Genomic DNA, 12,522 nt, shown 5'->3' on the forward strand with positions numbered 1-12,522 from the left:
AAAGGACATTTCCTAACAAACCCCAAAGCACCTGTGTGTATTTTGTAATGATTTCTTGTGCTTTGTTAGCCAGAGCTTTGAACTGAGCCACATTCCAAAAAACAGGAATGCTGCACTTCCATTAATTAGTTTCCAGAGGAAGATGTTGCCATTAGCTATTGACAAGGACCCTCTTATTAACTGCCTGATAAGGATGACTTAAGTATCCAATAAAATAATGGATTAAACAGCAAGAGTGAATGAAGGGTATCCTGAGGATCACTGGACCTGCAGCAAAATGAGCACAATTACTGAATAAAAGGAAAGTGGAATAGGTTATTGATTTGGATCTCAAAACTTTTAGGAGATGAACATCTCAAAGATGTCAAGAGTTTTCAGAAGAGCAAATGTCCTTTCTCCATGAGCTGATCAGAGCCAGGAGACTCCTCAGTGCAAGCTGGGCCAGGCCAAGGAGGGTCCCTTTCCACCCTGGGAAAGGGGGAAAAGAGAAGATGGGTTTTGTGCTCCCTTCCTTCAGCCCCACCTGTTCCCATTTACAGGGAAAGCAGGGTTATCCCTTCACCTCCGACATCAGTGGGAGGCTCCCTGAGTGCAGCTTTTGGGGCACCTTCAGCTGATCTGAATGGACAATATCCAGGGTCTTCCCAAAATGTGATCATTAACATGTCTTCCAGAGCTGTAACTAATTAGATGGCCTTTAATTATCAGGCCCATAGAGTGGTTCATGAGTTTTTTTAATGATCCTTAATAGCTGGAATGAGACTTCTTAAAAATGTCCCTCAGTTAGAGGCCTCCTAACTTTTGACCTTCAATGAAGCTTATTTCTACTTCCTTCTTCAATAAAACCAAGCCCTGGTAAGGCACAGCTGATCAGAAGTTCATATTCTCTTCTACTTGTTTCTGGAACCAAAGAAAGAGTAAAATGGCTCAACGTTTCCACTTCTCATAAAAAGGAAAGTTGAAAAGCAAGGTTTCTTTTCAATCAGCTGCTGGTGGTGCTGCAGAAGGGCATCAAGACCCACCATATCAGGTAAATAACCACCAATCTAAAGTTTCCTTGTCTCAGAAATTGCTGCTTTTAACTCCAGTCGCACAATACGGTTTTTGTTTGAAATCTACGAGAACTCTTCCCTCAGCCCTGCAGACAATTGCACCTATTCAACTTCTCAGAGTTCAGAAACACGGGGGTGTTTGGAATCTTTTCTGGAGCATCTCCTCAGCAGAGTGTGAGAAGCACAGTCTGATCTCCAAACAAACCCAGCTAAATTTACTCTGCTCCCACCCACCCTGGCGAGGACTCTTGCCACAGTTCCCTGCTCACACGTCTGGGTCAGGGCTTAAATGTTCCATGAAAATTGGATTGCCCCTCCACAAAGGCTCCCAAAGACATTTGGAGATTTATTTCTCCCTTCAATCTCACTGCTTTTCCCAATTGCTCCACAGCTCTGGCTCCCAGTGCCAGGAGGAGACCTTGCTTGTTTTGCTGCATCACTGAAGCGAAAATGTTTTGCTTAAACCCAAAAATTCCAGCCCCAAAATAGTGGTGCAAGGGCTCTGCCTGTGGGGAAGCCTCAGCCAGTGCCACCAAGCAGAGCACAAAATAATCTTTGGAAGTTTTTAAGCTCCATCAGAGCAGATTTGACTTTTTCTTCCTGTTGTTCTGATTGGGACATCACCCCACAGTAGCAATTGTCTCCTGATTTCCAACCTCAGCGTTGGTTTTCATCTGCTCTGAGAGTTGTTCAGCTTCTCCCTCTGGATGAGTGATCGCTGCTACCTCTCAGCCAGCAATCACATCCCTCTCCAGCCTTCATTCCATCGGAGCAGGCAGGGCACACACCTCTCCTCTCTCTCCCTATGATTGTTTTTCCAGTCATTGGTCGTTTGAGCAGCTGTTGGTTGCCCTATTGGGAGATTTGTTACCCCTGGTATTTGAGGAGGAGGAGTAGCACTTCCCAGTAGTCTCAGCAGGACATGGCTGTTTCCCTCCTAAACACCTTCAGATCATCTGAGCCACACTTGGAGCTTGTGCTCCTGTTGGAATCAACTAAAGTGTGTAGCTGTTTATAGGTTGTCTCCAGTCAATCAGATTTGATTTGATTTGATTTTTCACAATGTTTACACTAAGAACTAGAATTAGTATGTGGCACTGGATTTCAAAATCAAAAATACTGATGTAAAATAGAGGAAGATGAAATGAATGCTGCTGTTCAAGAAGATACATAAGGTAGAGCTTGTGCCACACGGTTTGTGCCCTCATGCCCATGACAGAGGAATGGCTGGATGGGGATTGACTTCCCTGTGCCATTCATATTCCCAGTGCTGGCAGTGTCAGAACCCTGGCAGCTCCCTGCAGGAATGTGCCCCTCGCTGAGGGTGTGGCTTTGCCCATGGAAGTCAGAGAAATGTATTTGCAGGTAGAACTCCCAAAGAGCAGCTCCAGCTGCTTCCTAAACAGCCTGTGTGGGATGGTCCGTTTTGTCCAGAATAACATGGCACGTGCATTTCCTCACTCACATTTCCCATCTTTTGAGGGCTTTGAGTGTCTTTTTGTTCTAAAAAGCATTTTTTCCACAGCACAGAGCCCTGATCCATGACTCAGAGAAGCTGTGGCTGCCCCTGGATCCCTGGCAGTGTTCAAGGCCAGGTTGGACGGGGCTTGGAGCAGCCTGGATAGTGGAAGGTGTCCCATGGCAGGAGTGGAATGGGATGGGTTTTAAGGTCCTACTCTGACAACCAGCACTTTCCCAACAGGAGCTTTCCTGCATTGCTTCCCCTAAAGTAGCAATTTCTCACTGTACTTGAATGTTTCGTACTCGCCTGTTCTGGTTCATCTGGAATTGAAGAACTCCCAGCTAAAGCTTACACTCAACCTGTGCAAGGAAGAATCACAGAATCCCAGGATCACTGAGGCTGGAAAAGATCTCCAAGATCATCAAGTCCAACCTGTGGCTGATTCCCACCTTGCCAACTAATGAGATGATGACCCAGTGTCATTTTCTATTCCTCCTCTTTGTTTGCTTGTTGATTCACAGATAAATCCTCTTTATAGTGAGAGATCCTAATAACCTTCAGTTACAGGGGTTTATAAACTATTGGAGAAGAGTAGGACATCCTAAGGCAGTAGGATTTATAAATCCACAGAGGATTTTCTGATCAATAAAAGAAATAAAAGTACAAAATAATCTGGTTTTTTCACCTGGCATGTAAATGTTGCCATTCTGAATATCATATTAAAATATTGCCTATATCCTTCTTTGAATTTCCAGAGAACTTCACATCTGGCAGCAACTTGCAAAACATTGCAGAATATTCTGGAAAAAAAATGAAAGTCTGTCAAAGCTTCATCTTCCTCTAGGATGGGACTGAGCAGAACTATTCTGTAACAGACTGAGTTGTGTTTTCTTCAAGCAAGTAATTGCCTTCATGTCTCATAATATGAACCACTACAAATGATGTTCCTCCCCAGGATCCAGAGGCAGCTCCCATTTATATCCCAATAAGCTCCTAATATTGAAGAAATGTGTTGGGTTTCACGTCTTGCATTGGCAGCTGCAGCTCTCTCAATCATTGTTATTAAGGAATATTTGCACACGTTGCCATCTCTGCCAGTTTAGACAATTTTTTTAGCAATTTTGCAAAACAATTTCCCTCCCTGGGTCTCTGCACACGTCGGAACAACTCCACTTATTGAGCTCAGCAAGTGGCACTTTTGGACTGCTATTTCTTCTCGGTAAATCAGCCTAGGCAGGAGTTTCACAGAAAATGAGGGGCTTTGTTTTAAGAAAGTTCATTGTTCCTGTAGCCCTGCTCTCTTTTATTTCAGACAAACAGACGTTCCCTGGTTTGTTGGGATCGATGAGTGAGGGTATATATTGGGAAGTGGTGTGGGCTTGAAGTGGGATTTGCTTTGATATTTCTGTGCAAATCCATGTGATGGCTCACTGACTCATACAGCTGAAAATAGGTGGTGATATCAAGCACAGAATTCTTTACAGATTTTTTTTTCCCCCTTTTCTTGCTTAGCTAGCTGCTCTTCCAAAAAATTCAGGTCATTATTCAAATCTGTACTTAGATTAAAACTCCAGATAGCATCACTCTTACTCATTGATGAATCACACTGGAGCAAATTTTGGTCCTACTGAACTCACTCTGTGTTGCCTTAGTCATAAGTTTGTTTGGCAAATCACATGTCATGCTTGAATTAAGCACTTGCTTAAATAAGATACTTTTAAAATACATTCAGGAAAGTTTGCACATCAGATTTATATAGATAAGATTTATATTGCAAACTTGTCAAAGCAAAACTAGAGAATGAAAACTTCTCTTAATTCTGAGTTAAAACACGGATTTATGTTGTCAGCAACAGACCTAAAGGGATTGCTGGACATACATGAAATTAAACTTGTTTTCTCAAGTCTGTTTCTAAATGAATTTTAAATACTGGCTTTTGGGAGGCTTCGGAGTAGCAAATTCCCCCTGGATGTAGTGATGCCACCACCACCCACACGGCTCAGTGTCACCACAGCCTCTGCTCTGCCACTGCTGACACCAACTCGACCTTTCCCAAAGATTTTTTTTATCTTGCTTGATTCCTATGCCAATATCAAATTTGCACTGAATCTTTTCAACTGACACCATATGGCTCTTTACATTAACAGGGCCAATTTTCCCTGAATGAGGATAACAGGAATTTACCTGAAATTATAATTTAAAAGCTGAACACAAAACAGGCAACGTAAATAAAACCATTTCCAAAAATAGAACAAAAACAGCTGTGAAATTATATTGAAAGGAAGGGCAGGAACTGAGGTGGGGATGGTCATAATAAATTATAGATTATCAATCACATGGCAGATGGAAACAGGGTTTGGTTGGATGCATCCATAGCTCCAGCTCCTCCCTGCCTCGTGCAGGAACATCACAGTGAAATGAACCCTGTAAGCACTGACACATTACAGCTATGGCTGAAAGAGGAAAAAAATGGAATTTAATATATTCCAAGCATGCCCTGCATGATGATGTGTCCATGGGAATAAGCCAAATGCAGAAATGAGATTGGCAAATTGCAGCCAAACCACAGCAGGATCCATGGGGAAAAGGATCAGCCAATCTCCCGATGCCGCAGCAGACAACGGCTCCACTCCCACCCCGAGCTGGGGAGAAGGAAAAGCACCAGGGGTGCTGCTTAAACACCACCAAGTCTCTCCCACGGTGGAATGGAGACCTGAGAGCTGCTCTTCAGGAAATTAATAACTCCATGCTGTGCCAAGACCTACAGCTCCTTGTTGAGGTTGTCCTGTCATGGGGAGAACCTGTTCTCTTTCCAGCTGGTAATGGAGCAGAACAAAACCTGCTATTAAAGAAGTGCCAGCAGGAAAGGAAAGCTGGGCATGGAACCATAACTTCCCAAGTTAGAATATTTTAATGTGTCCCAGGTGACCTGAGGTCACTGTTTGCTTAAGCTTGGTACCTTACAAATGGAGTTTGGATAATCCGGACAGGTTGGGATTACAAGTCCTTGCAGCTTTATGGATCATTTTCCTCAAAAGGATTAACCTGTGACTTCAGGAAAAGCTCACAAAATATCTGCGTGTTTAAAATCGAGAGAGAATTGTGCAAGAAATTAATTAACAACCAACCACTGAATACTTGGGGGAAAATGGGAATGGATTAATTTGGGCTCCTTGAAAACCTACCTATTGCACTGGCATTTTTTTTCAATTGAAGAGTGAAACCCTGATGCAATTTTCCTGTTATATAATGGCATTATTTTCCACTCCTTTATTTCTCCTTTGTTTCCAAGAATGATTAATTAGTGACACAACTCAGGTACCTGCAGAAACATTACCAAACCCAGTCATTCTTTTGTTTTAGAAGATTTTTTCCCTATACCTGGAGTAGCCAGAAGCAATGTCCTTTTTTGTAATCTCGTAGGATTTTTTAGGATTTCAGGGTTAGAAATTCCCATCATGCCTGTGACATTCCCTGATTTTCCTACGGGATGTCTGTGCAGGCTCCACAGAACTGGTCCCACGTGGTTTGGGCACCTCTTCAGCTCTCTTTGAAGTTTTCAGCTGCTCCTGCTCCTCTCTGCGTTGGCTCTCCCATAAATCCTGCCTCTTCCCAAGGACCTGGGCTTCTGGAAGCTGGGTGTTTGCAGTGCCCTGAGAGCCACAAATATTTCACAAATATTCCAGCATCACAGAATCTATTTGATTGGAGAAGACCTCTGAGTCCAACCCATGAGTGATCACCACTTTGTCAACTGTCACATCCAGTCTTTCCTTAACACCTCCCGGGATGGGGACTTTATTTAAGAAGAAATTCCTGAGCTGAGCATGGCTCCCACTGTTCCTGAGGAAGCAGGAACTGCTGTAAAGGTGTGACGTTCCTGGAGCAGCTCTTCCAGAGCATTTGTGTATTTATGAAGATCTGGTAGTACATGGAGCAGCAGATCTCAATGAACAGGGCTGAATAGCAATTTGGAAGTGGGAATACTGCATCAGCTTTGCTGTGACTGATGTCTGCATAGTAAAAATGCCTTTTTTTACACTATTTTCTTAAAAAACCCTTTGACAAGGAAGTAGAGGAATGTGAAGCTTGAATACATCTTTCAATCTGCATGTTGATTGCATAACTCCCCACGACAGCTCAAAACTTCCTTTTGTTATTGCAAATGTGTGCACAGAGTACTGCAAACATTGTCCCCACTCCTCATTGCCAACGAAACACTTTCATTTTCCTTTTGACTCTTCTTGCAGCCCAACAAATATTTTGGTTTCTTGATGCACAGCAACGTTGCTGAGAGACTCTGGTTTTGCTGTGATGGCTTTCAGCCCCATTTTGCAGGAAAATGGGGGAAGTACGGAGCACACGATGACACTGCTCCCATACAAGTGACAAGAAGCTTCCCTCTGATCTGCATCAGAGTCAGATAAAGGGAGATGTTTCCCTGACTCCAATTGGCACCAGCAATTTGGGACAGGGCAAGGCTTTGAGGAGTTTTTTCTGCACAGAGGGGATGAGCAGGAAATGGTTCTCACAATGGTTCTACCCCAGCTGGGGATAAGCTCTGCAGAGATTTTTTGGGGTTTTAAGGGTTTTCCCTGCATGGAGCCATGAAACATTCCCACTCCAGTGGGTCCTGCCACTCCACTCAGCACAAAGCAGTGGCATCAACCTCAGAGCAAGGTGGGCAGGGAAAATGTTGCCATTATGGATCAGTAAGAAAAATTGTTATATCCAGGCCATTAATCCAGAAGACAGCAATTTTCAAGGGGGGTTGTTGGGGTTTTTTAGGTAAGCTTTTAGGTGGCTTTATTTTTATAAAAGGTACACTTGGTGTATTTCCTAATTTCTCAGTTTTATCTAGTGGAAGGTGTTCCAGCCGATGGAATGAGGTTGGAATTAGATGACCTTTAAGGTCCCTTCCAACCCAAGCCATTCTGAGATTCTGTGATTTTATGATTTTACAGTTGCCTGAGAATTTATTTTTAGAAAGCAACCCCACTTCTACCCTTGTGCTGAAATCCAGCAGAACTACAGAGCTCTGAGGAGGGAAGGGAGCAGCTCTTACTTCTAGAGTTTTCAGAGTCCCGTTTAGAGACTCTGAGACCCGTTTCAGAGTCTTTCACCCTGGCTCCTGAAATCTGAATAAAAATAAAAACAGTTTTCAATGCTCCATGAGCCTTATTTTTTTGATATTTTAAGTTGCAGGATGGGAGCTGCTTTAATTTTTTCACACAAGCTGGGGAGTTCCCATGTCCTCAAAACACGTTGATTTTTTAAAAAAATTTAAATTATCTTGTGTTTGACTCCTGAGGTGTGAGATTTTGGGATAAATTCATGTACATTTGTAAACTTGGTTTTCATTATTTTTCTCTGCTATTTTTTTTCTAAATGACAGTTGAGTAAATCTCTGTACTCTTATTTTCCAAAGTGAAAGGGCATAAATACCATCCTTATCATGTACTGATTTTAACACTCCTTTTCTAGTTCCAGCCATAAACATTATTTTCTTCACTGGTCACTGCATTGTAAAGTTACCTTTTTTCTGGTGGTAAAATCCCAGATTTCTGTGGTTTTGAGCTGCACTCGTGCAGGTACCCAATGGCTTTACTTGATAATTCCAAACCAAATTCACCTGGTTTCATATATGCATTATTGTTAACTCACTGGTTGAATTGGGTTGTAAAAGAGCCCAGGCACAGTCAAGAGTAGATTTATCTTTTGAGTCGGAATCCAAGATTTTATGCTACAGGAAACAGCTGCAGCAGGTTCCTTTAAAGAGCTCCCGATGTCTGTGGTAACCTCCACACACAAAGCACAATTCCCTTTCATTTTAAACCTTTTTCTTGACACAAATAGTTTTGATGTAAAACTCTCAAATCAGGAGCTTCCTGCTGCTTTTCATCATTGTCCCTTCCTGCTGTAATTTGGGAAATCTGCTATTTTCATAGCTGCCCTTTTATTTCGTTTTATTCGGCGTTGGGCTCAAGATTTTAACTCCATTTTCAACTTTTATAATTTTCACGCAGAGCTTTAAATCTCCCAGGAAGCTACTCCATACTAGATTTCAGGGTTTGGCTGGTAGGTTTTGGTGACCTTAGAGGGGAAAATGCGCAGGCTGCCAGTTCCCTAAACCCTTGGAATAATTGGAAATAGAAATGGTTGGGAATGATACATTAACTCTGAACATTAGGCACTAAGCATGCTTACTGGCTACTTTGATCAAGCTCTTTTTTCCTGACAAAACCCCCTTTGAAATGAATAGGACAGAGGTTCCTTTCACTTCAATCGGAGTTCTCAGACACAGGGAGAAAGAAGGACTTCATAACCTTTAAAAAGACTCCCCTCGTCCATTCATGGATCTCCTGGAAAGCTCAGCACTTTCCCTTGTGCTGAAGTTACTAAGCCAGCCTGCTGGATGCTTTCAGGCTTCCTTCTAGTGAAGATTTGCTTAAACATGAGCTCAAACCCCTCTGTAATGAGCTGGAATCTGGGATGTACAATGGCAGGAGCAGCAACACCAGGAATATTTGGTGGTGTGGATTGTCAGCATCGCTTTCCTCCTGCACCTTCTGAGCCTGTACCTGGCACGTAGCAGAAGATGATTCCTCTGTACACTTCATATCTTGATTATTTTTGTGTATTTACACTCAAGTCATCAGCACCCTAAAAATTCCAGTTCTCTTTTAACACCCTACAGTGAATGAAGGTTTTGGATACCCCACAAGGCTGGACAGCACCGTGCCTTGGCAGGGGCCATTATCACTTCTGGAAACTCTGTTTCTACACTCACTGAGCTTTTTTTTAACTACTTTCTGTACTTACAAGGTAACAACACACAGAGTAAAGAAGTAGTACGTGCTCCTGCTGTATCACGTTGCCATAAGATACTCTGAGCTAATTATCCAGAAGTGATGCTTCTGCTTGGAGAAGATTAATGCAGTGAGATATGTACTATCAGAAAAAAAAAATCCCAAACTAACAAATAAACAGGATAAATCTGCAAAAAGACCTCAAAAAATATCCCAGGCTTTAGGCAGCTATGGTGAGAACAAGGATTCCTTGTGTTAAATGTCACTATGGAGAAGCAGAACCAAGAGCAAGGATGTGACATAGCCCCCAAGCCTATACAGCTCTGACATTTCCACTGATATATATGTTTAAATAAAATCCAAGGATATTTGGTCTATCCAGTGTTCAAATGTGCATATTCAATTCCATAATCTCTATGAAGATGAATCAGAATTCAACTATTGAACAAATAATTTTGTTTGAGACATTGTTTCCTTGATTTGTGCATGGAAATAAATTATTTTGTCTACAGCTGAGTTACAGCTCATATTTTTTTACAGCTAAAATTCTTCAGAAAACCTGTAAGACTTTACAGGAGGAAGAGACCAGATTATGTGCTTAAAAGATGGATGGTTCTTAAAGCTAAACTAATGTAAGCTGAAACTTCAGTTCTGCCCATGTTCAGTTCTGTGCAATGACTGTTTTGACTGCATAAAAACCCTCTTCTGTATCCTACAGGGCATCGTTTAAAAAAAATTGCATTGCTTGTAGAAGTAAAATAATGGGATGAGTTTAGGACTAAGAGCCAGCTGGAGGGTAAACATGTTTCATTTTTGTACTTTTCTCTTTTTTATTTAAGCAGTAAAAAAGAGCAGAACATGCACACAAAAGGAAAAGGTTATTATTATCTATTGTTCAGCTGTGCTGACTGAAAGGGGGGGAAAAAATCTTACAGCAGTTTGAAAATGCCTCTTTCTTGCAGAAGCAGAAGGAGGAAAGTCGTGGTGTCTTTTAACTACTCAAGGAAGTACCTGAGGAGGAACTGACTGTTCCAGCAGCCACCCCACCTCTCACAGGGATGTCACCTGTGCAGCTGGGCCCCAGCACACTCCAGGTGATGGCATCCAGGTGGAAAATTCAGCTCATGCAGGATGATGTCACAATCACTGCTGGAAAATGCCAACCCTGGGCCGCTGCCAATTAATCCTGAATTGCTTTAGGGGCACCAAACCCATTTGGGGTGTGGGAAGTGTGGCCACTCCTAAAACGGTGCTGGATTATAAACTGTAAGCTAAACCATACAAATTTTAAATATTTACCTGTTAATTCTAATCCAAGGCAAAAATTGTCTATCTTATGGAATAAAAATATTCTAAGGGAATTATAAATAAGTGCACTCTAACACAGTTTTGTTCTCTGTTTCTTTTCTCATATTTTTAAAGATTCATTTGCTCACATGACTGAACACTCACCTGATGCTTTCACAGGAGTAGTTAATATAATTTCCAGGTCTCTTTCCCAGGCTAATTTGGGTCCGTGACTGATGAACACAATGTTCTTGCTGCTTCTTTTTCCCTCTTGTGTATTCCTGTGCTTGTTTCATCTTCCTCTCTCTCTCTAGTTGACACAATTCTTTATTCTTCATTTTGTAAATCATGTGTTTGTCACGAACAGCAGTTGTATTTGCTATACAAAACCATGTAAATAAAAACCACAACAGGTAACTAAAAATAAAAGGCAATTCAGAGACTGAACCTATTTTTTTCTAACTTTAAAAAAAGGAAATTATGTACAGTTGGCACAGTGATCCAAACAGTGAAGTTTTAAGAGTTTCAGCTTATTTCACAAGGTGACGCTGACAACTCCTGTGAGAGCTCTAAGGTAGAGGTGAGAGAAGCAGCTGCCTGGTCTCAGGGTGTCAAAATAAAACGGAAGTGAGGAGATATTTGAGGTACTAAAGGTCTTTGATGAAGGGTTTTGCAGACTTATGTCAACTCTTGCAGGAAACTCTGGATAGGCAGAGGACTGAGGCTTTGTCCAGGTGAGAATTTGGGATTACTAAGTTCCAAGTTGCAGGACATTGCCCTTGATGGAAAGAGTGATGAAGGAGTTTAGTAAACTGAAACAAGGAGTTGCACCTCAGCATGAGGAAGAATTTTCCATGAGGGTGGCAGAGCATGGGAACAGGTTCCCAGGGAGAGTGTGGTGTCTCCAGAGTCATTCCAAACCCACCTGCTTCAGGTGACCCTGATTGCACTAGGTGGTCTTCAGAGGTCCCGTCCAACCCTAAATATTCTGGGGGGAAAAAATAGATAACTTGCGCAGGCACAAGTTTGTGTCTGAAGTGTTGGTTTGTGTCAACCCTCCTGACGTTTTCATGGCTGGAACAATTTAAGCCCACGCTGACCAACACACTGAGGAGAGAAAACCGCTGGTTTGTCCAGAGAGCAGGGACGCAGTGGGACCACTGTGGGGAGACGGTGGGAACATGGTGGGGAGGCACTGGGGACACTGCGAGGATACTGTGGGGACACAACGGGAACATTGTGGAGATACGGTGTTGACGCTGTAGGGGAAACGGTGGGGACACTGTGGGGGAGACAGGGAGGGCACTATGGGGACACGGCAGGGACAACGTGGGACACAGTAGAGACACTGTGGGGGAAGCGGCAGGGGCTTTGTGGGGACACTGTGAGGAGACAGTGGGGACCCAGCCGGGACACTGTGGGGGCACGGCGGAGAGACATCGGGAAGACACTGTGGGGACAATACAGGGACACTGTCTAGAAGGACACCGTGGGGGCACGGCACGGAGACTGCGGGAACACTGCGGGGACGTTGCAGGCACACTGTAGGGACACTGTGGGGACACTCCGGCCACCCGGCGGGGACACTGCGGGGACACCGCAGGGATACGACGGGCTCACTCCGGACGCTCACCACACTCCGCTCTCGCCCGGTCCCGCCGCCCCCCTCAGGCTCCCTGAGGCTCCCTCAGCCTCCCGCCCTCGGCTGCGCGCGCAGCGCCGCTCCCGCCGCGCGGGCTGCCGGGAGGGCCGAGCGGCTGTGGTTAATGTCCGCCATGTTTGCCATGGCGCAGGGAGCGGACCGAGCGAGCCCGGTGCGGATCTAGGGCTGCGGGGCGTGCGCTGCGGGCTACGGGCGGCCCCGCCGGGAGCTGCGCCGGGGCGGCGGGACCCTCCATGGTGGCGCGGGCGC

The sequence above is a fragment of the Aphelocoma coerulescens genome, chromosome 7 (assembly GCF_041296385.1).
Source record: "Aphelocoma coerulescens isolate FSJ_1873_10779 chromosome 7, UR_Acoe_1.0, whole genome shotgun sequence".
In the NCBI taxonomy this organism is placed as follows: Eukaryota; Metazoa; Chordata; class Aves; order Passeriformes; family Corvidae; genus Aphelocoma; species Aphelocoma coerulescens.